The sequence below is a fragment of the Manis javanica genome, chromosome X, assembly GCF_040802235.1.
Source record: "Manis javanica isolate MJ-LG chromosome X, MJ_LKY, whole genome shotgun sequence".
In the NCBI taxonomy this organism is placed as follows: Eukaryota; Metazoa; Chordata; class Mammalia; order Pholidota; family Manidae; genus Manis; species Manis javanica.
In genome coordinates this window covers 45095360-45122630 of record NC_133174.1, presented here as the reverse complement: position 1 = coordinate 45122630, position 27271 = coordinate 45095360, and the positions used below count along the sequence as shown (strand labels likewise).

The 27271-nt window shown below is 44.4% G+C and overlaps 1 protein-coding gene across 14 annotated transcripts in view; it reads right to left on the bottom strand.

Annotated features, from left to right (window-relative positions):
- LOC108408904 (protein FAM156A/FAM156B-like) overlaps positions 1-10470 on the bottom strand; it is a 54168-nt gene extending 43698 nt beyond the window's left edge. For 8 of the 14 annotated variants that reach the window (XM_073228129.1, XM_073228125.1, XM_073228128.1 and 5 more), the window contains exon 1: positions 10056-10469. The gene's annotated coding sequence lies outside the window, so the exon portion shown is untranslated. Of the gene's footprint in view, positions 1-3824; positions 3970-9398; positions 9531-10055 lie in introns of those variants that run through there. The other 6 variants (XM_073228122.1, XM_073228132.1, XM_073228133.1 and 3 more) reach the window with 3 other exon arrangements.
- Between the last annotated feature and the right edge of the window lie 16801 nt (positions 10471-27271).

Below are 27271 nucleotides of genomic sequence, written 5' to 3'. Positions count from 1 at the left end.
ATTGCATTCTATTTCCTCCTTTAGTTCTGTCAGTATTTGTTTCAGATATGTTGGTGCTCCTGTATTGGGTGCATATATATTTATAATGGTTATATCCTCTTGTTGGACTGAGGCCTTTATCATTATGTAATGTCCTTCTTTATCTTTGTTACTTTCTTTATTTTGAAGTCTGTTTTGTCTGATACTAGAATTGCAACACCTGCTTTCTTCTCTCTGTTGTTTGCATGAAATATCTTTTTCCATCCCTTGACTTCAAGTCTGTGCATGTCTTTGGGTTTGAGGTGAGTCTCTTGTAAGCAGCATATGGATGGATCTTGCTTTTTTATCCATTCTATTACTCTGTGTCTTTTGATTGGTGCATTCAGTCCATTTACATTTAGGGTGATTATTGAAAGGTATGTACTTAGTGCCTTTGCAGGCTTTAAGTTTGTGGTTACCAAAGGTTCAGGGTTAGCTTCTTTACTATCTTACTGCGTAACTTACCTCGCTTGTTGAGCTATTATAAACATGGTCTGATGATTCATTATTTCTCTCCCTTCTTATTACTCCTCCTCCCTCCTCCCTATGTTGGGTGTTTTGTTCTGTGCTCTTTTTAGGAGTGCTCCCATCTAGAGCAGTCCCTGTAGGATGCCCTGTAGAGGTGGTTTGTGGGAGGCAAATTCCCTTAACTTTTGCTTGTCTGGGAATTGTTTAATCCCTCCTTCATATTTAAATGATATTCGTGCTGGATACTGTAGTCTTGGTTCGAGGCCCTTCTGTTTCATTGCATTAAGTATATCATGCCATTCTCTTCTGGCCTGTAGGGTTTCTGTTGAGAAGTCTGATGATAGCCTGATGGGTTTTCCTTTGTAGGTAACCTTTTTTTTCTCTCTGGCTGCCTTTAATACTTTGTCCTTGTCTTTGATCTTTGCCATTTTAATTATTATGTGTCTTGGTGTTGCCCTCCTTGGATCCCTTGTCATGGGAGTTCTGTGCACCTCTGTGTTCTTAGAGGCCATTTCTTCCCCTTGTTTTGGGAAGTTTTCAGCAATTATTTCTTCAAAGACACTTTCTATCCCTTTTTCTCTCTCTTCTTCTTCTGGTACCCCTACAATGCAGATATTGTTCCCTTTTGATTGGTCACTCAGCTCTCTTAGGATTCTTTCATTCCTGGAGATCCTTTTATCTCTCTCTGCATCAGCTTCTCTGTGTTCCTGTTCTCTGTTTTCTAGACCATTAATGGTCTCTTGCATTTCGTCCATTCTGTTTTGAAGTCCTTCCAGAGGTTGTTTTATTTCTGTATTCTCCTTCCTCAGTTCTTGCGTATTTCTCTGCAAGTTCATCAGCATGGTTATGACTTTTGTTTTGAATTCTTTCTCAGGAAGACTGGTTAAATCTATCTCCCCAGGTTCCTTCTCAGGGGAAGATGTAGCAGATGCTGAAGCTGTCTGGGTTAGTCTTGTGTGGATCTTATTTGTTTGCCTTTTCATGTTGATAGGTGCTATTGAGTGTCAGCTGGGAGGGCCAAACTTTTCACCTGCTACTGGCCTTTCTTTACTGGGACAAGTGCGACCCCTAGTGGCTTGTGTTGGGTAATTGCGTGTAGACTGGGTCTGTGTCTTGCCGGGCGGGTATAGAGGATTCTCTCTTTCTGAGTGCCTGGCCTTCCTTAGGCTCCTTCTCTGCTTTTGCAGCGCCCAGAGGGGTAATGGATGGGGGGGGGGGCTGTTTGGCTGTTTACCTCCGTGAGGGGTCTCAGAGCTCTTGCCCAGGGTGTTAGTGTGCCCGGTTTTCCATGTAATTTCCAGCCACTGGGCTGTGACCTGTGTTGTTTCCGTCCAGCTGTTACGTCCCTGTCCCTTTAAGACTTTCAAAAAGCACTTGCTTTTCTTTGTCACAGGGGCATCAGCTTCGGAACCCGCTCAGAGGTCTTGCTGCCCTGTTTCCCTAGTTTCCAGCCCTCCACGCATGCACTGTGTCTGCGTTCTGGTGCAGGTGGCTGGGGCTGGGTGTTTAGCAGTCCTGGGCTCCCTTTCCCTCCCCACTCTGACACCTCTCCTCCTGCCGGGAGCTGGAGGGAGGCGTGCTCGGGTCCCGCCGGGCCGGGGGTTGTATCTTACCCCTTTCACCAGGTGCTGGACTCTCGCTCGTGTGGATGTAGTCTGGCTGTTGTCCTGTGTCTTCTGGTCTCTCTTTTAGGAGTAGTTGTATTTGTTGTATTTTCAAAAATATGTATGTTTTTGGGAAGAGATTGCCACTATCCTACTCATGCCGCCATGTTGGCTCCATCTCAAGATCAGGGACTTTTGTCAATTTGTTCTCTGTTGTAGTCTCTGTTCTGTATCCAAGAACAGCACTCAGGTGCACAGCAGGTTCTCAGATAACTCTTGTGGGACTGGCTGGGAGCCAGGCCCTTTACACACAGTGCTAAGATGCACAGGGACCCACAAAGGTGGGCACCAGCCCCATTTTATTAGTGATGATACATATTGAGCCTCCGGGAGACAAGCAACTTGCCCAATGACACACAACTGGACATGGGGTTCCAGGCTTTGGAACCGTATCTTCCAGGATCCATAGCCCTCGGTTCTGGGACAGAGACCTCACAAGCAAAAAGCGCAGAGATTTTACTCCTGAGATACAGATCCCAAAGAGCCCAGATACTCAGAGACACCTAGAACATATCACTGAACACACGACCTAAAACAGGTTCTGGAATTCTCTGCACAAAGAGCTCAGACCTTGAGTCACAGACTCCCAAACCACGCTGTCACCTCCTAACTTAATACAAAGAACCCCAAAACAGAAAGACAAAAGTTCAGATAATTCAGAAGCATCACATAACCTTCAGATAAAGTCTTCAGACAAATCAGAGGACCTACACCCTGGGCACAAACCCTCAAACAGCTCAGACACTTCACACTTTCAGACTATTAACCCCACCACCACCACTACCACCACAACCACCACACAACGCACAGACATCAGTTTGGGACCCAGAATGACGAACAGCTCACAGACTTCACCCCCTAGGGTGCAGACGCCTACCCAGAGATCTCACACCGGGAGACACACAAAAGCTTACAAGCGCAGAAAATGCACACCTTGATACATAGGCACACAAAGCCCAAGAGAACATATACCATGGTGTACAAAATCCACTCAGATAAAATACCCCATTCACTCACAATCCCCCAAAGGCTCAGAGAGGAAATGTACCCAAACAGCGTGTGTGATGTCATATCCAGCGACAGGCATCCCCAAACTGCCGGATACAGTATTTCCTCGGCAGAGACACAAGCACGCTCCAAGGCTCTCCCTGGACATTAACTGATTGTGAGACAGGGATGGTGGGTGTAGTCAGAGAATGGTGAGGGCCTCCAGGAAAAGCACGGTAGAATATTGACAGTCAGAGCAATGTAACAATGGGCAAAGAAGTCCCCAGTGAAACTCTGTTAAGCATTATGTAAAGTCAAAGTCACACTAATTCTCTCAGGAAAGATACCTAAGAATATAGACATCTTCAGTGAGATCAGCTAAAGGTCAAAAGGCCAGAAGCAACTTGGCCTAGAATGTTTGAGTGTTCTGCACGGGTATCAACATAACCCGTGACTCCACTGTCAGCCCTAACAATCAGACTTTGACCCAGCCCACCTTGAGGACAGGGCAGGTGATGCAAGTCCACACCCCTAAGTTTTCTTCATGTTCTCGAAAACTCCTCAACTGCCTATAAAACCCCCTAGACAACACACCACCACGGGCTCTCTTGTCCCCTCCTGGCATGAGCCAGGGGCTCTAGTCTCTCACTTTATTTCTAAATAAAAGCCTGTACATTGCTCTCCTACCTTGGGTGTTTGTGAAGCTCGTTCTTCGGCTTCGTGAACAAGAACCCTGGCATCATCTTCAGGGACTCGTCCGGGATAACTTCGGAGGTGAGTATCGGCATCCAAGCCTGCCTTTTCTTTCACTGTCCTTATAGAAGGATGCCATCTATGGCACACAAAATTGGGCGCTTGACAGCCACTTAAATGGGACTAGCCTGGCTGCCGATCTCAAATTCTCAAGCGACAGGATCCCCTGCATCTCCCTCAGTGGATCCATCTCCCTTGGGAGCCGGGAATGTCAGCTGAGTGGAGGCCAGGATTCCCTTTCAGAGGCATCTCCTCAGATGTGAGGGACTGAGGAAGGCTGTGCGCAACTGCGAGAGTCTAGGCTGAGGCTACACTTCAGCAACTTCTCAAAGGTCTGCGTGTCTGGAATCAGACCCCGACAGCCCAACTGGGTATCCATGAGGACTGTCTCTCTTTCTGTCTCTGACTTCCAGCCTGCTTCTTCAGGCCGCCCTGGTCTCAGTGAGGCAGGGGGCATCCCTAACTCTCTCCTAACTTCATCAATTTCACGGAACCCAATGCTCACCACCGCAAGGTAGGAGACCTATGCTTCGCTCTTATTCCTGACTAAATGCTGTACTTTTTATCTCATAAAAATGTGTCTGGGCACCCGTTAGCCACTTAAAAGATGATCAGCGCCAGCTACCAGTCTTAAGTCTCGGGTGCAAGGTTTCCCGGTGTCTGCCGCTCCTTGATCCCCCGCCTCTGGACAGACGGGAATGTCAGGGAGTGGCTGAGCCAATTTCCTACTTTCCTATGCTAATCTGTGGACTCCAAGGGTTGACCGGACTAGTAGGCAGTGGTCCTGGGATCTCGGTTCCAGCCGATTGATCCGATGATGCTGAGTGAACCTCCAGCTAGGCTGCTGCCTATGGGAGTCGCAGATGACCCCCGACCTCTTGTTTCACAGATCAGATTTGTTATAGTGGGTGACTGGCTAAATCCCAGGCAGTGGCATAAACTGGTGTTTGAGTACAGACACCCCCCTCCATAACTGTACATGTAAATGGCCCCATTTAAATTCTAGCCATGGCTCTATTTTATTGATCTCTCTTCCTTGGAGGCAGTCTTCCTGGGGCTAGGCATTTCCTTATCCGCAGCCCGAGTGGACTATGCTAAAGCCTGTGCAGAGAAACTAGGGTCTGGTTCAGGACTCCTGGAAGGCATAAAGTAAGAACATACTGGTGAGGTTCCCACTAGATCCAGGGCTCTGAAGCAACTCTTGCTTAGTGGGAAGGCAAGAGGGGAATCAAGGCAAGGTACAGGCCTCAGTGGTAAGGAGTGGTTAAATCCAGTAGGCCTGGCAGAGGAGGTGATTGACCACTGTCACCCAGGCTCCAAGGCGAGGGGACGCCCTCACAGAGAAAGGCCAACCAGGTGTCGCACACCTGTCTTTCTCTCTTCCAGGTGGGAGCTTCCTCTTCAACTTGAAAGCCAGACATAGCTCTAGCTTGCATTCTAAAGAACTGGGAGCAAATTTGATCCCCAGACCCTGAAAAAGTGCTTTGTCTTCTGCACACAATCCTATCCTCAATACAAGCTCTCTAATGGAGAGGGTTGGCCCCTGAGAGAAGTATACAATATAAAGTTATGCAGCTAAATTTGTTTTAATGCAAGGAAGGAAAATAGTCAAAAGTCCCATGAACTACTACAATATGGAACTAGTTTTCTATATTATTTTGGTGGAAGTCTATTCTACTTATTGGGTTCATTGTCTTAAAAAACTGGGAGGTTTTTAAACTAAACTCCCTGAAACAGAAGAAATTTATCTTCTGCAATACAGCCTGGCTTTAAATGACTGGAGTTAGAATTGTACTTGCATTTCATTTCCAGCCACCGGAGACACACAGTCCCTATCAGTTCAGAGCCTTCATCAGCCCTGTCAGTCTGGGGCCATCTAATCCTTAACCCAGTTATATAAACTAAACTGCTCGCCTGTAGAGTGTATCTTGAAAACTGAGATACTTTTAGTCAAATAAGCTAAAAGGAAAGGCAATTGGATATCAGTAATTCAAATCTCTGTATCAGTTTATCTGTCTGTGTATATGTTCTTTCATGAAAAGTGTTGCTAACTATAGTCATTATGTCTCAATCTGTATGTTTGTGTGTAAATGAAAGATTTTTCTACCTCCGGATGGTATTAATAAAATTGATTTAAAGACAAGCGCTTGTGAAAATTGGGCATTCTAAAATTTCCAGATAATTCTAATAGAAAATATTAAGCATTAATGCTAATTTAAGTTGAACTGAAACGGACATGTCCTTATGGTTATCAGCTGCCTAAGTTTACCTAAAGTCATTTAAGTTGATGTTATCTGCTAAGTCTTTCAAGCATAAAATGCTTAGAGGCTTGACTTTGTCAAATATTCAGTAAAGGTTTTGTAAGTAATCTGGCATAGTTGTTAGGAATGAGTGAACTAAATAAGTGTGGCAAGTGAACACCTTAATAATTGTGTGTTACAGTGTGTATACCTACCTACAGCCTGCGAATCTTTGTGGTAACCTGAAACCTTAAAGTTTTGCTAAGTTAAGAAGATATACTTTGTGCTTAGTGAGAGATTGTGCTTAAAGCTCATGGTTACAGAAATTATAAAATGTTCACAAATTTATTACAACCCTTTAGTAGAATTCGTGCCTCTTACCAAAAATTACCGAGTATCATAATACTTCCAAATGGTAAAGATACCTCATGACAAATGCTGGGCATAGAAGCCACAGGGCATAAATCTGCAAAGAAGTAAAAAGCTGACCTTTTCAAAGAATATTGCTTCTCTCTCACTTACCAACTTTACATTTCCCTGTATGGCCCCGGAAGACGGCTGGTTAGCCAGAGACGGGTAAGATTCCTCAAGGGAGGAACAACCAAAGCCAGGCACAGTCGCAGGGGGGACATCAGGTGAGAAATTGGAGATCAACAGAGGTGAGGCTTAGAACCTAACCCCCCATTTTGAGAGAAATCTTCTGCATCTGTGTATGTTTTGTTGCCCTTGTCTAGCTTGGATTAATACTTAGTCTATAGGTACAGACCTGATCATCTACATTTGCCCTCTTACAGCACTAAATTATGTTTTCTACCTTTATCTTGCATCTACCTACCACTTCAGCATTTTATTTAAAAAAATAAATAAATAAGGGAGAAATGTGGGATTCACATATAAATCAAGTATAAAAATCAAACAAATAATAATATCTGACTTGTTTATAGTTCATGATGTGTGATCAAAACCAAAAGTTTCTGTGATATATGACTGCCCTTGCAGTGTTCACCATGTAAGAACTTATTCACTATGTAAGAACTTGTTCACCATGTAAGAACTTGTTCGTTATGCTTCAGAAGATTGGAGACTGTTTAGAATTAGGCTTGGGGTTGATTAATGATTGTGCATTGAGTCCCCTAAACAGAATTTTATTGTTGTTAACAACCATTTGATCAATAAATATGACAGATGCCCTCTCAAAAACAAATGGTCATAAATTTGTCAATCTAAAGAATGCTAGTGTAACAGTTTACAATAGCCTGCTTCTCAGTGTTCACTAAAAATGAAGGTACCTAATGGTTTTAAGTTTTAGTTAAAACTACTTAAAGTAATAAGGAAAACATTTCTGCATGCTAAAGAATGTGTCTTTTGATAAAAGAAAGTAACTTTGTTCTAAAGTAGAGCTGTTTTTTAGAGGGAGAACTCTAAATGTAAAAAGAAGGTTGTAGAAAGTTTGTGGGAGAATTTAATATGGTCATGCTATATAAAATTAAAGCAAATGAGTCTCGGTATCAAGTACACAGCAAAATTAGAATTTTGTTTTCAGTTAAAAAGACAAAGTTTTCTTAACTGTTAGTCTGCTCTTAATATTGAAAGATTGCAAAGAGTTCTCTGTTTTATCAAAGCAGTTTCTCATGCTTAAAGTCTCAGTGAGTTGTCGGAGTATTTAAGAAAATGAGATCTTAATATTAAAAGGACTAAAAGCTAATCTTTGTTAACAACTGTGTAACCTTCTTTATTTGCCTTTGAGGTACTTTGTTGTCATTCTGGTTAAATGGATAAGTATTGCTTCATGGCAACCTATAATCCTATTTAAGCAGGTGCCAAAAAAAAAAGTGCAAAAGGGTGCTTTTACCTCTAGTTAACGGATATTTTCCAGAGAGCCCCTGGAACATGTCGGAAGAATTTTTTCTCATTGAGGAAAAGTTATTTGGCTAATTTGGCTTATTTATCTGATATATAATTACCTGCTTAATTACCAGGAAAGCACTGTCAAAGGGAATGATGCTAAACTTTGTTACTGCATGTTTTGTGTTACAGAAATATCCGAATTTCCTTATGTCAACTGTGTTACAGTAAGCTCTCATCAGATCTTTAACCATTGTCATTTGTAAGTCTTTTGTCATCTATACTCACTGTTTTATTACTCCTAAACTAGTAAAGAACTAGATTTCAGCAGAACAGGTATTGGTTGCATGAGATTAAGTAAACTAAGGAAAATGATTTTGTGGCTTTTTGTTTCAAATGTTGCTGATAAAGTGTTTTAAGCTTTTTCCCTTAAGCTGACAACAGTTTATTAAATGACTAATCTTTATAAGCAGAATTGAAACTTATCTTTCTCTCTACCTGATCTCTCCAGAATTTAAAAACTTTCAGTGACTATTTTTATATTTCATGGCAGTATGTTTATTTGCCTACGTTCAATAAGAACCTGCTTTCTTTGTAAGAGGACCAATTAAAAACACAGGTTATACTACCAAGGCTTTGACTGGAATGTCATACCTGAGAGACACATGCATAAAGCTCAGATATGAACAGCTTTAAGGAACTAAGGTTGACTTTACAAAGCCAACAAAGCCCCTTGGAAGAACTGGCCTGGTACCTTGCTTACAGGGTTCCCAGCAGCCTTACCAGGTGAGTAAGGAAGGCCACTTCCTGGCAAGTGCAGGAACCTCAGGATGTCTTGGACATCGAGAAGAGAAGAATTCACCCAAATCTACAGGTACTGCAGGCAAAACCTGAAGGCAAGTCTGGCTGGGCTTTCTGGCCTCAAGAGGCCTTTAAAAGTTCAATCTGAAATTCCTTACAAAAGGTTCCAGCAAAGCACATTGAAAAGAGCCCATGTAATCAATTGCTCTTCTTGCTGCACTTATGCAAATAATAAAGCCAAGTGTTAAATATTTTCTTAACCTGGTTACTTCTAATAAAAATGAGGGTGATTTTAGAGAAAAGTATTGTTTCAATAATGCAGCCTTATCCATACTAAATCCTAATATTAGTCATAGTCATTGGGACATAAACTAGATCCAGAATTCTAGCTTCTTCAAAATATCTGGCTATGATTTTCCAGATGTTTTAGCTTTCTCCTATCATTTCAATTAAAGTTTTACTATTTCTAGTTCTCATATTCAACCATGCATTCTTAATCTCATCAAGTTTGTCCCTCCAGAATGGAAAATCCCACTCCAGATACTGTTACTTAACCTAATAACACAATTTGTTCTATCTTGCCTAGAAGCCACAAAACTGCAAACAGTAATAGAAATGGAACCTGGAATAGAAGCGCCCATCTTCCGAGGCCCTCTCAACTGACCACTGATGGAGACCTAACTGCACCCTTTATGCGCCCCTTCTCAGCATGAAGCAGCCAGAGCGGTCGTAGCTTCCTTTCTAGGGTCTCCATCTGTAGAGGGGGGGGAATGAGACAGGGACCATGGGTGTAGTCAGAGTAGGGTGAGGGCCTCCGGGAAAAGCAGGGTGGAATATTTACAGTCAGAGCAATGTAACAATGGGCAAAGAAGTCCCATTGAAACTCTGTTAAGCATTATGCAAAGTCAAGGTCACACTAATTCTCCCCGGAAAGATACCTCAGAATATAGACATCTTCAGTGAGATCAGCTAAAGGTCAAAATGCCAGAAGCAACTTGGCCTAGAATGTTTGAGTGTTCTGCAAGGGTATCAAGCACAACCCATGACACCGCTGTCAGCTCTAACAATCAGACTTTGACCCAGGCCACCTTGAGGACAGGGCAGGTGATGCAAGTCCGCACCCCTAAGTTTTCTTCATGTTCTCGAAAACTCCTCAACTGCCTATAAAACCTCCTAGACAACGCACCACTACGTGCTCTCTTGTCCCCTCCTGGCGTGAGCCAGGAGCTCTATTCTCTCACTTTATTTCTAAATAAAAGCCTGTACTTTGCTCTCCTACCTTGGGTGTTTCTGAAGCTCATTCTTCGGCTTCGTGAACAAGAACCCCGGCATCAATTGCATCTGTAGGACTCACAATGCGCTGCCCAACGCGGCTGCCTGGGCCTGTGACTGAGTTAGGGCTAAAGAAGACTGCAGAGCTCACGTGCGGACTGCACTGTCATCCCGGGCACCCAGCGTCGGGCTCGGGCTACCGACCAGCCAATGCGCGAACCACGCCACTGGACGGGGCAGCGGCCTCAGCCCCTTTGGACCAGTCACTTGGTGAGCAGTACACCTCGGAGAAAAACTCTACGCTCTGAAAAGCTACAAGCGCCCCCTCCCCGCCCCTGAGTTCCTGCTCCGACTTGGTCGCGCCGGTCCCCAGCCAGCCGGCCGATGGAACCCGCTAAGCGAAGAAGGAGGGCGGGACTAAGGGGGGACGTCCATCCGGAGTCACTCGGAGCCCCGGAAGGGCTCATCCGGCAACCTCGCCATTACCAGTCACCGCTCGGTATGGCCTCTGATCCCGCCTCCCACATCCGGAAGCCGATCTCTGACCCGGTTGCAGTTCCCAGCTGGATGTGACCATGTAGGAAAGAAGGGGTGGCGTTAGAGAAGTGAAAAATGAAGGGCGCAGCCTCGGGCCAGTTGTCCACACGGGCTGAAATGAGCCGAGAGAATGGAGTGCTGGGAATGGAGTAGGTCCCGGCCAGAGCATTAGTGCCTCCGCTGGGTAACGTGGTTGCTGCCCCACGCGGTGTCAACCGACCCTCGGTGTTGTCACACTCACAACGGATTATTCCAAAAACGGTCGCCTCCTCCCCAGTGGTATCTCCCGGAGTGGGCGGTGCTACCTCCGTGCTCCTCATGGGTATGTCCCAGGACAGAAGTGTTCCGTCTCGCGCGCCCCTTGGTAGTGACGATGGGGAACAGCTGGTCGATGCGGATGCTCATGGACCATTCCAGGATGGTCCTCAAAGGGTGGGAGGGCAAAGTCAGTGTAGTCTTGGACTCAGGAGAAAGTCTTCCTGAGGTGAAATTTACCTCCCGCAGTGGCCACCTTTATAACAGGGAGCGTCATTTCCCATGTGTCGGGCATTGTGTTGGCTTGTGCCTCCCTTGGTAATTGCACAGCAGTCGGGGAACCCAGCCACAGTCCCCCAAGGGGCAGGAGGGATAGAGCTCCTGACTGGCGTCAGAGGTCTGGTGTGGAGCGGGCCTCTGTCCTTGACTGTCAGTAATGGGTGATGGGAACAGCAGGCCCTTCTGTTCTGTTAGGGAAGGGGGCGTCTCCCAGGGGCCCCAAGGACACAAAGAAAGTGAGATAAAGACCATGGGGCTTTGTCACCGTCCTTTCACCCGTGACCATGTTCCCTAGCGGGAACCCTCGGCCTATCTAGCTGTACCTCTCTCTCTCCACGACTCTTCGTTTATTCATCCATTCTCTCCTTCATTCATTCCTTCTTCCCAAATTATATGTCAGGCACTATTATGAATACTATTAGGAATATAGCCCTGTGGAAGGCGACAAAAAATCCCTGCCCTCACAGAGCTTACATTCTATTGTGATCATGCAGCAAAAAAAAAAAAAAAAAAAAAAAAATGTAAGTAATTTGTCAGGTGTTGGTAATTCCAGTGATTAAAATTAAATCAGAAGGTGAAGGGGGGTGGGGGGCATTTCTAGGAAGAGTGGTCAAGGAAGGTCTTCCTAAAATTGTGACATTTGAGGATGCCTTGAGATGAATATCTGGCAGAAAAGCATCACAGAGAGAGGTAAAGCCAGTGGACAAGTGAGGGGGTGGCACTCAGGCCAGCGTGTATGAAGAACAGTGAGGAGGCTGGTGTGGCTGGCACAGCACCATCAAGAGGGAGAGGCAGGAGATGAGGAGAGAGAGGTAATGGGGGCCAGACCACGTAGGGCCTTTTAGACCACAGTGGGGACTTCGACTTACCCTGAGTGAGCCATGGGAGGGTTTTTAACAGAGAAGCCCCATGCCCCTTTCGGAGGCCGGAGGCCTGGGTCACCCAATGTATGGGGAGGAGCTCCTGGTTGCCCCAAGGAAGAACCCCTTCCCCACCCCTCTGCAGCCGAACATGCCTTTCCTGGACAATCCCATAGTCTTAGGGGAAACCCACCAAGGGCTCCCCACAAAGATCCATGTCAAAGGATGATACCTGCAGGAGAGGCCATCAAGGGCCCTCAGGGCATGAGTGAGGTACACCAGGCCAGTGTGTGAGTGGGACAAACCAATGGGCACAGAAGACAGAGAGAAAGAAAGAGCATTAGAAAGGCAGGGACAGAGACTGTTTCTGGCAGCACACTGTCCCCACTGAATTCACACCTGCCTATGGGCCCCAGCCCTGCTGCTGGATGACAAACCTGTCTCTCCATGGGAAAGGATGCCCCGCCCTTTCCCATGGGACTGTCTCTAGGCAAAGACTCAGCTGCCTCCGGCCTGGGAGTGTGTGTCACTCCTCTCTCTCTCCCAATCTTCCCCTCACACTGCCTTAACACACATGAGGACTCTGCCCATCAGGACAAGGATACATTCCAGGTATGGGGAGTCTCAGGCTGCATACAGGATCCCACACCCCTCAAGCCCTCGTCTACCCTCCTGCTGATCTCAGTGCTAAAAGGGGCAAGAGGAATCGGGGATGTGTAGATTTGCTGATTTGCTGTGGGGCCTTCTGCAAATCGGTTAATCTGAGGCATGTCCCCACCTGCGCGGAGACTCACCTCTCTACCTTCCACAGGCAGCTGCACAGGTAATGTGAGGTTTGCATGCCACACATCAAATATCAAGCAGGGTGTGTAAGCATCAGCTATACACACATCCTGACAGTGATCAGTTACAGGGTCCTCGTGGCTTTGGGAAAACCTCGCCCTCCCCCCTTCCTGGTCAACGCCCACCTGGCCTTGGCTGTGCTGAGGTTCCCCTCCCTCCTCCAGGAGCCCAGGTTTACATCCTGTTCCTGCCTTCCTTGCCAGCTGAGATCTCCCATCTGCACTAGGCCTCAGGCTCCTCATCTGCAAATGGTGATCTTCTCCTCAGGGGTTGAGCTGATTAGCTGAGTTAATATGTGTACATAGCTTTGTCACAGGGGCTGGTCTGGAGCAAGGGTGGGGGTGATGTCAGCAGTTATTGTTCTTACCAGTATTATTATCACAGGTTCCCACCAGCTGCACATGACTGACATTTTGCCTTCCCTGAGGGTGAGGGTCCTAACCATTCATCTCTGCGATACAGGGCAGGCATGGGAGAGATCACGGCAAACCTGAAATCACAGGCCTAGTGCTAAGCCCTGTGAAAGTAAGGGCCATCCCACCTTTCTCTCAAAAGTCTTCTCGGATGAAGATACATGGACAGCTCAGACCCAACCCTCTGGACAAAGATGTCCCCCAAATAGTTCAGAGACCTCAAGCCCTGGGACAGAGACACCTACAAACAGTTCAGAGACCCCTCATCCTAGCCACCAACCACACACAGTTCAAAGATGTCTCACCTGAGGACATGGAGCCCAACCAGCTCTGAGAATTCCTGCTCTAGGGAACAGCTACTCTTCAGCTCCAGGCTTCACCCGCCTCCCCAGGGAGCCTGCAGGTTGCACTCTGGGTCACAGAGCCCCAAATCTTCAGCTCAGGGCTGCTGTGTGTGCTGTGAGTGAGTGAGTGTCTGTTCCGTCCATCTGTGAGGGGGAGGCCTCAGACCTTGCAGTCTCCACCATGTGGTCCTGTTAGGCAGAAAGACAGAAATGAGCGGGATGGAAAGGAGAAAGGGCCCCCCAAAGATGACTCAGGAAGTTGATGAAATGGAGCCAGAAAGCCAGAAATGACTCAAATGGTTACTCAGATGAAGCCACAGGGTCCAAGAGTGACTCAGGAAATGTCCAGGGTCCCCCCAGGTAAGAAACATGAGAGGCACAGGCACAGCACAGCCCCTGTCCCCATTTCACCAATCAGAACAAGCCTAGAGAGCTGACCGTGGTCAATCAAGGACCTCTCTGCCCTGCCAAAACCACATAAAAGAAGCCTCAGAATGAGCATCCAGGCCTGCCTGTCTTATCTTAGGCAGGCTTGCTCTGTTACTCTCTGCAGAGGGTATTAAAACTTATTTTGCTTTCCTGACTTTGATCTCTCATCTCACTGTATCTGACTTCCCTGCGACACCAAGCCGAGTCCTTTCCTTCTTAACAGTCCTGAGGAAGGCAGCTCTCTCCAGGGATGGGGAGGGCCTCTGGGACAAAGGGGTTCTGAGAGTGATCTGTCGTGTCTGGGTCCTGGGAATGACCATCATATGACCAACCCTGGTCCCCTGTGGTCATGGCAACTTCAGCAACCTGCCCCTTGGGGGACTTAGAGTGAATCCCAGATCGTCAGGAGGAGACCTGCGGACCCTGTCATCTCTGCCATCTCTCAGCATCCACTGTGGAGTACTGGATCCTTGAGAGAGGAGAGGTCTTCCCCTCACACTGCCTATGGCAACCCCCCCCCCCTTAAATCCCTCTGAGCATCCCTAGCCATTCCCCTACCTCCTTCTCCTGGTGGCAGCTGCCGTACCTTCTCTCTCTCTCCCAATCCCCCCTGCCCTCACAGCACCAGGCCTCTCCTTCAACTATTGGGCCCTCCTTAACCCCTGCCCCAGCTCTATGCACTACCCTCAGTCGTACCCTCTCTCCCTCACTCAGCACCCAGTCCTGCCACAGAGGATCCCCTCTGGACCCCACTGTTCCCTGCAAGTGCAGAACATTGGGCAGGACAGATGTCCCTCCTGCCCACTCACAGGGGTCAGTCATGAAGTCCCTGTTAGGGAAGAACTGAAAATCTCTCCAGGATCCAGAGGAACCTGCTGCTCAGGTCTGGGAGTCCAGGGCAACTCCTGAGGGCTGGGGGAAGGAGAAGGGTTTCTGCCAGGAGGAGCACCAGTAGGTGTCCCCTCAGGAGATGGGATGACACAGTGCTGAGCTAGGTCTGTGAGCACAGGGAAGGGACCTTGGGAGGGGTCAACTGGGGCAGCCTGAACTTGAGGAGTGCTCCAGCTGCCGTCCTGGGCTCTGGCATCTGGACGGATGCTGTCCTTCCCCAACCCCCACCCCACAGAGCTGGACGACCCAAGTCATGTAACCTGCCTTCTCTGGGCAGGAGTGTCCCCATGGGTGGGTGACAGGGTTTTCCTCCAAGGGGCCTAGAGAGGCTTACATGAGATGGCACCTAAGTGCTTAGGACACTGCAAGTCAGATCAATGATTCCCTAAAACTCAAGAGCACCAGCTGACGTGGGGAGTGATCCCACTAACCCCAGCCACTGACTGGGAAAGAGTCTTCAACCTGCTGACTGGACAGATGACCGCCCCTGGGGCCTGGCTCCCCTAGCCCTCCAGCGCTCAGGCCCCAGCCCAGCACCACGAACTCCTGCCCATCCACCGCAGCGCCTGCCTGTGCCAGCGCCGGGAGGGTAGTTGGGGATCCATCCTTCAGTACTGGGCAACAGCCAGAGCCGTCGGCCTCGGGTGGACCGCCCAGGGCGGCCCTGGATCCTGCTTGTCCACAACCAACCCACTGCGGCTCCGCGGGCTCCCGGGTCCTGCACCTGCGGAGGAGGTGGGCGTGGACACCGTGGCAGTCCCAGAATGCATGTCCACCTCTGTCAAAGGCTGGGCCTGATCGCCCTGGGGTGGGGCGGACTTTCTTGTCCCTCCGTAGACAGTATTTGTATTGACCACCGCCCGCCCCCGCCCTGTAGCACCTCCCGCAGTGGTTTGCTCCATCTCTGCACCCGCAACTGGTACCTTCTGGCCTCGACAGTTACATCCTCAGAACCTCGTCCCCCACGCACCGCAGCAGTGGATACCCCAGAGGGGCTGTTTCATCCTTATATCTCGTGAATTATTCTGGGGATTCTAATGCTAACGTGGAACTTTAGCGAATCAGAATCACCTGGTGGGTCTGTTTAAACCCATTGCTGACGCCCCCCCCACCTACCCCACCCGGATTTCTGATTCTGTGACGGGGTGGAGCCCAGGAATTTGCATTTCTAACTATGGTCAGCCTCTCTCCCACACAACTAGGTGGACTCTGATTCCCATCTCCCTCCACCACCCAGAACTAGTGAACAGGCCCTTCCCAGCCTCTCCCGCCCTCCCTGCCCCCCAGTGCACCCAGATGATCAATCTCTTCACCAGATCCTGGAGACCTTGAAGGCAGAGAAAGTGTAAGCATCAAGTCCTCTGCGGCAGAGCTGCCCCAAAGAATGGTGGGAGGATGCCAGTGAATAAGCTTTTCTTCTCCTGTGCCACCGATGGACAGCATCGTGGCAGCATCTATTGAGGGGAGAAATCCCTACAAAGCTGGGTTTCTGAGTGCAGGGACATTTGTCTGTCCTGTATCCTGGCTCCCCAGTGTCCAGCACATAGTAGGCAGTCACTGCATGATTAGTGAATGACTGAAATCTGACCCAGCAATTTCACTTACAGGAATGCATAGTAAACACACTCATGAACAGAGTTGTGTGTACAAGGAAGGTAGGAGCAAGCAATCAGAAGAAAACCTCTGAATGTCCATTAACAGTCAATGATTGCTGGATGGTGAGTGAACAATGAGGGGTTCAGGTCATACCATGGCACACCCACAGGCAATGAGATAGAATGAAGGGAACAGGCTGTGCTGAGCAGAGAGATCTTCCTCAGGTTGTGCTATTTATGTGGGGTGGGGAAGGGAAGCAAATAAGAGATGCTTATGGTGTGTGTGTGTGTGTGTGTGTGTGTGTGTGTGTGTGTGTGTGTGTTCGGGTGTGTGTTGTTTAAACACAGAAAAATATGTTTGAAAGAAACAAGGAAGCACCGAGAACTAACCCCAGTGGCAGGTCCAGGAGGGACAGAATGTGGAGGAAGAGCACATTCCTGTGTACTCTGTGTAGTGAGGTACTAATGGAATCTTTTGCTGCAGGCCCATCTTTATGCATTATTTGAGTAACTCTTTATAAAGCATAGTCATGTCATGAAAACAGTATCTGCACCCCCAGAGCAGTGGTGTGTGAGGGCATCTGGAGGGTGTCTAGGACCAGAGTTCTCAAACATACATGACCCAGGGCCTGGCAGTTAGTGTACATAAGAGAACCAGGTCCAGGTCATCTAGGTGAGGAAGGGCAGCATGATGGGTATGATAACTGTTCCTGCCTATCAGCCTCTGGCGTGGGTACTCGTATGCCCCAGCTGAGGGGACGTCCACAGCACAGCCACCATCTACTCTCCTTGTGCAGGAATAAGATTCCTGAATAGCCAGAGGTTGTGATTGTCCCAGAGAAGCTGAAAGTCTGAGTTCTTGTCATCTGCTTCTTTTCTTTTAATGGTGGAAATGAATTAGATTGACAAAATTGTGGTTCACTCTACCTCTCTATAAGTCATATAGAGAGAGTGGGAGTGGGATTGGGTCTGAGGGCTCCTTTCTGAGGCAGATCTTTGTGATACCCTTCTGCACCCCTTTCAGAATAGAGCAGAAGCTCAGGAAATGCCTTTTGAAATAATGAATGAATGAAAGAATGAGTGAGTGACTGAATGAGCGAATTAATTCAGGAGTTATTATCCAGACCTACAGAAGGCTCCCTGTTTTCAGCCAGTGATGGCCCCTGTGACCCTCATCCTGAGCCACTGTCGCATCCGTTCCTAGGGTCCCGGATCGACACTCCAATCCCCACCATGTGGTAGGCATCATCCCTTGCCCTCTGACCCATTTGTCCACTTGGTGTGTCTTCCCTGTACTCACTTCCCTCAGCAGTCCACTCTGACTCCTTCCTCCAGTTTTCAGCCCCAGGAAAGACCCCATCTGCTGGACCCCTCTACACCCTAACCCCATCCCTGGCAGCGGTCAGGAGCTCGGGTTCTGGAGTTTCCCTGAGTGCCGATCTCAGCTTGCTCTCTTCCTATCAGCTGTGTGACTACTGGGGATCAATCCCTTGCTCTCTGTGCCTCAGTCTGCTCCACCGTGGGAAGGGCGTCAATCCTCCCAGGCTGCTGTGAAGAGTAAATGAGATGATCCCAGCAAGATTTTTCACCGGGCTGGACACATAATAAACATGAGAGACACGCTGGCCAGTGTTGCTGTTGCTTTGTCGTTGTCATTGCTTGCAGAGAGCTTCTGTCTAACCGTTCGGTAACTCCTTTAATAGTCCTAACATCCCTGAGGGGTGGTTATTAGGGCTAACTGCCATTTTACAGATGAGCAAACTGATGTCCTGTGTATCAGCTAACTGCCTTATTCAAGCTCAGCAGAGCCAGGGGAGAAACACCAGTACTCATGCCCAGGCCTGTCTGCTCCCAGAGCTCCTGCCCATAGCTCCCTGCTGTGCCCCACCCCCAGCAGCCTCAGTGACAGTGGTAGCCACTGATGTCACAAAGGTAGCCAAAGCCAAGTAAAGATCCTATTTGCACAGTCCCTGAGAGAAATGTGGTATCCACAACATGAAGTGCAAAGACTAGATATTCACAGTACTCTCAGTCTCAGTGAGCCACTCCTCCCCGTGCATGTCCTGTGGGCTGGAGAATCCGCCCCATGGTTCTTGTCCTCCAGGGACCTCTTAGCTGCTGGTAGGATCATGGCCAAGGCTGACCTGAGCAACACCCACCTCTCCTTGCACTGCTGGGCAGGGCATGCTGAGGTCCTATATATATTCTAGGGACTGTCTGCCGCCAGACCCAGCTGACCCTTCACGTCCTTCCTGGCACTCTCCCCTTTGAGTGGCTGCAACAGCCCACATTCACTCCTGATTCTGTTAAGAGACTAGTGGACGAGGAGACTGAGGTACCAAGGGGTTAGACAACTTGCCCAGGGTCCCCCCCGCTAGTCCGTGGCACACCTGGATTCATACACTGCACTTTCTGACTCTGCGTACTGACATAAAACATGCTCTCTGCCTCTAGTAGCAGATGCTCTTTAAATGGTACCCACGTGGCACATACTGTAGCCACGATTCTAACATCCTCCTCATCATAAATGGTGGTAATAGTCAGGATAGCAACAGCTGTTACATCTTTATACTGACAGGGCCTAGGGAGTTTCCCTCAACCTCTTCATCACACCACACACGCACACACACACACACACACACACACACACACACACACGTCATATGAGAAAGATAGCACATCCTCATAACATGGCATTCAAGGCCTAATTCAAGACCGAACAGAAATTGGTTTGGGCCATGACAGAGTGACAAGGTCTGGTGCAGGGGTCTACCCTCCAACTTCATAAAACTAAAAAAGTGTAAGAGACCATTTTTAGTCATGGTAATAAAAGCAGGGTGGGACATAGATACCTTAGCAAAGGGGAAAAATGAGGTAAGCGCTACAATTTCCCCAGCTTACTGCCTGGAGAGGGTTTGTGGGCATCAGCTCAAGGAGAGGGAGCCCCAACAGAGGCCAGTGGTCTGTCAGAGTTGAGGAAACAGGGAGGCCAAGTCAGCTGGGTTTCCTAGAGCAGAGGACCAGAGAAAGGAGAGCTCTATGGACAGGGAGAACTGGAAAGAGAAAGAGGGGGAAAGTGCTCTGGAAATTGCAGAAAGTGTCCCTGGAGTCTTCAGCTGAATTCTTGTCAGTGTACATGTGTGAGGAAACTACCCAAGGCCAGGAAAAGAGCCACCAAAAAGGAATGCGTGAAACAACCCTAGGGCTCACACAGGGATGGAAATATTCCAACTTCTCACCTGCCAGGGGTGATAAAACCTCAAAATATGCAGGGTATTGGGTAGAATTCTCAGCTAGTTATTACCTCAATAGTCAGAAAAATTTGCTCTAGACTAGAACACTGTTCTGGTCTCATCCAATAATGCTTGAAATCAAGTCTCATAAAGATAAAATTGTTTCCAAGCAACTCAACTGCATCCTAGGATGAATCTCAAAGTCACTTAGAGGAATTATTACCACTATTGTTATAAAATCCAGTATGCAACAATTTAAAATTCATGATGTCTGGCACCCAAGAAAAAAATATTAGTCTTGCACAGAAGCAGTAAATGCATTGAATAATGAGAAATATCAACAATAGTAACAGACCCAGAATTAACACTGGTGGTAAAGTTAACAGACAAGGACATTAAAGCGAGAGTGGAAAGAGTGAGCATGTTAGGAAATATGAAGTTATTTTTAAAAGACCTAAACTGAGTCTGAAAAATAAACTCAGTAGAGAGCAAATCAACAGGGGTGAAAAATACATGGTTCGAGAGAAAAATACACTGGATGAGATTAATAATGGATAAGACACTTTATAAGAAAAGAATAGTCAACTTGAAGACATGATGAGATTTTTTTCAAAATCCAAAATGGAGCACACAAAGAAAAGAAAAGAAAGCTTGTTAAAAATGAACAGAGCAATATTAAGCAGCTGGACAACTTCAAGTAGCCTGATATGCATTATTGGAGTAGCTGATGGGAGGCAGACAAAACATTATTTACAGAAATAATAGCCGAAGATTTTCCAAATTTAATGCAAATCATAAACCCACATCCAAGAAGCTCAGTGAATCCCAAGCAAAAGAAATATAAAGAAAAAAAACCACCAAAGCACATTATAATCAAAATGTTAAAAAGCTATAGAAAAGAGAAAATCGTAAAGACAGAGGAAAAAGCACTCATTATATAAGTGGAAGAAAGATAGACTACAATAGCACATTTCACATTTTTTTTTTTTTGAAACATCACTCTCAGGAAAGATTTTAGAATGGAGGCTGGAAAATAGTTATACACTTTAAGACTTTGAGAAAACAGTTCCTTTTAAATGACTTTAAAGAAATCTCTGAACTCTTACTGTTATTTTTTATAATCATTTTTTGTTATTGAAATATAGTTTATATACAATACTATGTTGGTTTCAGATGAACAACTTAGTGATTCATCAGTTATGTGCATAACTAAAGGCTCACCATTAGTGTAGTTACCATCTGTCACCATACAGATATATTACAATGTTATGAGCTACATTCCCTATACTATACTTCCATCCCTGAACAGCACATTTCTCTTCAAAACCAACAGAAAACAGCAACACAACATCATTGATATAGTGACAGAAAAAATACAGGTAGTGAATACACTATTTGGGGCGAGCATTTAATAATCTATATAACTGTTGAATCACAATGTTGTATATTTGAAGCCAATATCATATTGTATATCAGCTATACTTCAATAAAAAATATATTTGAAAAAATGAAGACAAAATAATGACTTTTTTAGAGATGCAAAACTCAGAGAATTCATCACCGGACCTGCATGGTATAAGAATATTTAAAAGTTCTTCACATAGAATAAAAATGATACCAAGATGGAAACTGAGAGTTGCACAAAGAAAGAAAAAGTGCCAGAAATGATACATATGTGTATAAATATAAACCACCCATTTTCTTATTTTAAAAATAACTTTAAAAACGAAGAGTTTAGGGCAACAATAACAATATAGTGTGATGCTTATAACAAGTGGAAGTAAAGTGTATGCCAGCAAAGGCAAAAAGGCTGGATGAAATGAAATGGAATTATACAGTTGTAAAACTCTTATACTCTACTCAAAGTGGTATAATATTACTTATGAATATATTATGATACATTGTAGTTATATACTATAAACCCTTAATCAACTGAAAAGTAAAGGTACAATAAATCAACAAAAAAGATAAAATGGAATCATAAAAATACTACATTATTCCAAAATGAGGCATAGAAAGAGGATACTGGGAACAAAGAACAGAGGGGACAAATAAAGAGAAATAACAAAATGGAATATGTAAGTCCAAACACAACAACAATCACATTAAATATAAAGAGTCTAAAAGCCCCATTAAAGACAATGGTAGGATTGGATAAAAGACCAAGGCTCAACAATATGCTGCCCCCCAAAATCCCAATTTGAAAGTAAAGACACAAACAGGTCAAAAGTTAAAGAATAGGCCACTCAGAGGATTCCATTTCCAGAATGGCAACGCAAGGAGCTCTGTGGACCCATTCCCCAGTGAAACAACTAGTGAAAATGATTTTTTAAAAACCAAGACATTCAAAGTCTCCAGAAATTGTCCTAAAGGTATAAAACAATTAAAGAAACATTTATTCAAGAAAATCTATTAAATCTCAGAACAGTAACAGTCTGTGGCACTTGGGCAATGACGCACTCCATCCCCCACCCCCCATGTCAGCTAGATGGGAGATTCACTCTGGGAGGATGTGGACAAATAAGATGGTGCCCTCTAAATTATGTTTTCTACCTTTATCTTGCATCTACCTACCACTTCAGCATTTTATTAAGAAAAAATAAGGGAGAAATGTGGGATCTACATATAAATCAAGTATAAAAATCAAATGAATAACTATATCTCACTTGATTGTTTATAGTTCATGATGCGTGATCAAAACTGAAAGTTTCTGTGATATGACTGCCCTTGCACTGTTCACCATGTAAGAACTTATTCACTATGTAAGAACTTGTTCACCATGTAAGAACTTGTTTGTTATGCCTCAGAAGATTGGAGACTGTTGAGAATTAGGCTTGGGGTTGATTAATGATTCTGCATTGAGTCCCCTATACAGAATTTTATTGTTGTTAACAACCATTTGATCAATAAATATGAGAGATGCCCTCTCAAAAAAAAAAAAAGATGGTGCCCTCTCTCCATTCAGCTCTCAATCAAGTGATACAGTATCTCACTGGAAGGGGCAGGACACCAGCATTTCTCATCCCTTCCCACTCCAAGTTGTTGAAGCTAAATTCCTAGTGAGCATGTCTGAGAGGTCAGGGGCTTGCTTCCTCCACCCATCCTTCAATCATGGATGGAAATCTTACCTTAGGCACAGCAAGCCAAAAATACTTGGGCATCTATATAGCCCTTACCTCAGCTTGTTTAGAAGAAGAGCTTCCAGTTGAGAAAGCAGAAGTTTTCCCCAAAAGCAATGCCTAAGAGATTTTGCTTGGGGAGAGAGACAGTTCATAAGGAGAGAGCGCTCCAAAGTTATCATCAAAGGAACTGATTTTATTTGAAACAGAATGTGGAGAAGTTCAAACTAAAGGACACTGTCAAAAACAATGGAGGTTTACTGGTAAGCAATCAAGAAGAGGCTGGTAGCTCTATGAAAGCAGCAAGCTGAACTGACTGGAGGCTCTAGCCATGACAATCAGGCAAGAAAATGAAATAACAGCCATTCAGGTTAGAAAATAAAAAGTAAAACTACCTCAATTTGTAGATGACACGATCTAGTATAAAGAAAGTCCTAAGGAATCCACTAAAAACTATTCAAGCTTAGAAATGACTTCAGAAAGTTGGCAAGATAAAAGATCAACACACAAAAACCAATTGTGTTTCTATACACTAGCAAAGACAACCCAAAATGATATTAAAGAATAATTTAATTTACAATAGCATCAAAAATGATAAAATGAATAAATTTAACAAATGAAGTGTAAGACTGTACACTGAAAAATACAAATATCACTAAGAATGTTAAAGACCTGAATAAATAGAAAGACATCCCATATTCATGGATCAGAAGACTTAATGCTTGTAAGAAGGCAATACTCCCCAAATTGATATTTTTCAATAATCTCTTTCAAAATTCTAACTGCATTTTTTGCAGAAATTGGCAAACTGATTCTAAAATTCATATGAAGTTGCAAGGGACCAAGAATAGCCAAAACAATCTTGGAAAAGAACAAAATCGAAGGATTTACATTTTTGACATCAAAACTTAATGCAAGGCTGCAGTAATCAAGACAGTGTGATATGGGCATAAGGACAGGCTTATAAATCAATGAAATAGAATTAAAAGTCCAGAAATAAACACTCACAATTATGGTCAGTTGATTTTTTTTTGAAGATAACCGTCTAATTGGCTTTATTAAATGATTCATGAATCAGGCAGTATCCCTGCTAGCAAGTAGAGAGATGTTTTAACATATTACAGGAAAGGAAGGTTTTTTTTTTTGGTATCATCAATCTACAATTACATGAAGAACATCATGTTTACTAGGCTCCCCCCTTCATGGTCAGTTGATTTTTAACAAGAGTGCCAAGAGAATCCAATGACAAAGAATACTCTTTTCAACAAATGGTGCTGAAATATCTGGATATCTGCATTCAAAACAATGAACTTGTATACCTATCTTATACTGTATACAAAATGTACCAAAGATGTAAATTAAAATCTAAAAATATGAAACTCTTAGAAGAAAACATTAAGCATAAAACGTTATCACCATGGAATAGGTTCCTTAGATATGACAACAAAAGCACAAGTAACGAAAGAAAAAATAGACACATTTGACTTCATTAAAACAAAAAGCTTTTATGCTGCGATGGACACCATTAAGAAAGCAGAAAATCAACCCACAGAATGGGAGACACTTTTTGTAAATAATATACCTGATATCTAGATGGTAGAAACAACTTTTACAACTCAACCACATGAATCACCATTTCACACCTACTAGAACGGCTATAATCCAAAAGACAGATAGCAACAAGTGTTGGTGAGGATGTGGAGAAATTGGAACTGGAACCGTCATACACTGCTGAGAATGTAAAATGACACAGCTGATTTGGACTCTGGAAAACAATATGACAATTTCTGAAATATTTTATATATAGCATTACCATACGATCCAGCAATTCCACTCCTAAGTACATACCCAAGAGCAAAGAAAACATATGTCCACACAAAACCTTGCACACAAATCTTCAAAACAGCATTATTTGTAATAATCCAAACACTGGAAAGAACTCTAATGTCTATCAACTCATGAATGGATAGGTAAAATACTGTATATCCATACAATGGAATATTATTCCGCAATAAAAGGAAGTGGGGTACTGATACATGCTACTGTATGGATGAATCTGAAAACAGTATGCTAAGTGAAAGAAGCCAGTCCAAAAGATAGCATATTGTATGATTCCATTTATATGAAGTGCCCATAATAGGCAAGTTTATAGTGATGAAAAGTATATTAGTGGTTGTTTAGGGTTGGGGTAAAGGGGGAAGGGGAGAGAGTGCTAATGTGTATGGGATCTTTTTTCTTTTTTTGAGGGGGAATGAAAATGTTAAAAAATTGTAGTGATTATTGTGCATTCCTTGAATAAACTAAAAAATTTTAATTGTATCTTTAGAAGAATAAATTGTATGGCATGCGAATGAAATCTCAATAAAGCTGTTTTTTAAGAAAGAGCATGATAGAACTTTTTAGGATGATAGAAATGTTTTATGTCCTTAGTGGTTGCTGCATGAATGTATATGTTGGTCAAAACTCATTGAAATGTACACATAAATGAGCACATATTATGTAATATAAATTGTACCTCAGTAAAGTTGGCTTTTTCAAAGAAAAAAAGTAAAAAGATGGGAAGAGATATGCCATGCAAATACTAACATTAAAAAAGCTGGGGTGGCTATATTAATACCAGGAAAAGTAGAAAAGTATATTTCAGAGTAAAAGATGTTACTAGGGATAAAAAGGGCCATCTCATAATAATAAAGGACTCAATTCATCAGGAGGATATAACAGTTGTGAACATTTATGCACCTAATAACTGAGCTACAATATACATGAAGCAAAGACTGATAGAACTGAAAAGAGAAATAGAAAAAGTATAATTATAGTTGAAGAATCAACGCGTCTCTCAGTAATCTGTAGAACTGTTGACAAAAATTCAGTTAGTATATAAAAGATTTGAGCAATACTGTAAACCAACTTTACCTAGTATTTATAGAGCACACCATCCAACAACAGCAAAATAGACATTCTTTTCAAGTGCACACAGAAACTTATCTAAATAGACAATTGTACTGTGTTTAATAGTGTCCACCAAAAAGATATGCCCAAGTCCTAACCTCTGGAACCTGTGAATGTGACCTTATATGAAAAGATGATTTTTGAGGATGTAATTAAGGTAAAGATCTTGAGATGAGATCATCTTGAAGTTAGGGTTGGCCCTAAATCCAATGACAGGTGTCCTTATAAAAGAAAGACAGAGGGAGGTTTGAGACGCAGAGAGGAAGGCAATGTGAAGACTGAGGCAGAGATTGGAGTGATACATTTACAAGCCAAAGAATGCCAAGGATTGCTGGTAGCCACCAGAAGCTGGTGAGAAACAAGGAACAAATTCTCTCTCAGAGTCTCCAAAAGCAGCCAGCCCTGCCTACACTTTGATTTCAAACTTCTGCCCTCCAGAATGTGAGAGAATAAATTTCTGTTGTTTTAAGCCATCATGTTTGTGGTAATTTGTTACAGCAGCCTTAGGAAACTAGTGCAACCATAGTCTGGACTATAAAACAAATCTCCATAAACTTAAAAGATTCAAACCACACAAAATATTTTCTCTCAATACAATGGAATTACATTAGAAATACATTTTAAAAAGGGTATTTGGAAAATATGCAAATATTTTTAAACAAAATAACACTTCTAAACATTGTGTCAAAGAAGAAATCAAAAAGGGGAATAGGAATTTTTGTGAGCTTTATGAGGATGTAATTGACAAATGAAATTGTAATTTTTGTGAGAACATTTAACTTATAAACTCTTAGTAAATTTCTATTATACAATGAAGTATTATTAGCTGCAGTCACCATGTTATACATTAGATCCTCATGGCCAACATTCAAAAGACAAGGAACAGCAAATGCTGGCGAGGATGTGGAGAAAGGGAACCCTGCTACACTGCTGGTGGGAATGTAAGCTAGTTCAACCATTATGGAAAACAATATGGAGGTTCCTCTAAAAGCTCAAAATAGAAATACCATTTGACCTGGGAATTCCACTCCTAGGAATTTCCCCAAAGAATACAAGTTCTCAGATTCAAAAAGACATATGCACCCCTATGTTCATTGCAGCGCTATTTACAATAGCCAAGATATGGAAGCTACCTAAGTGTCCACCAGTAGGTGAATGGCTAAAGAAGATGTGGTACATACACACAATGGAATACTATTCAGCCATGAGAAGAAAACAAATCCTACCTTCTGCCACAACATGGATGGAGCTGGAGGGTATTACGCTCAGTGAAATAAGCCAGGCGGAGGACAAGAGGTACCAAATGATTTCACTCATTTGTGGACTATAACAACAAAGCAAAACTGAAGGAACAAAACAGCAGCAGACTCACAGACTCCAAGAAGGGACTAGTGGTTACCAAGGGAAGGGGCTGGGGAGGGTGGGTGGGGAGGGAGGGAGGAGGGGATTAAGGGGCATTATAATGAACACACATAA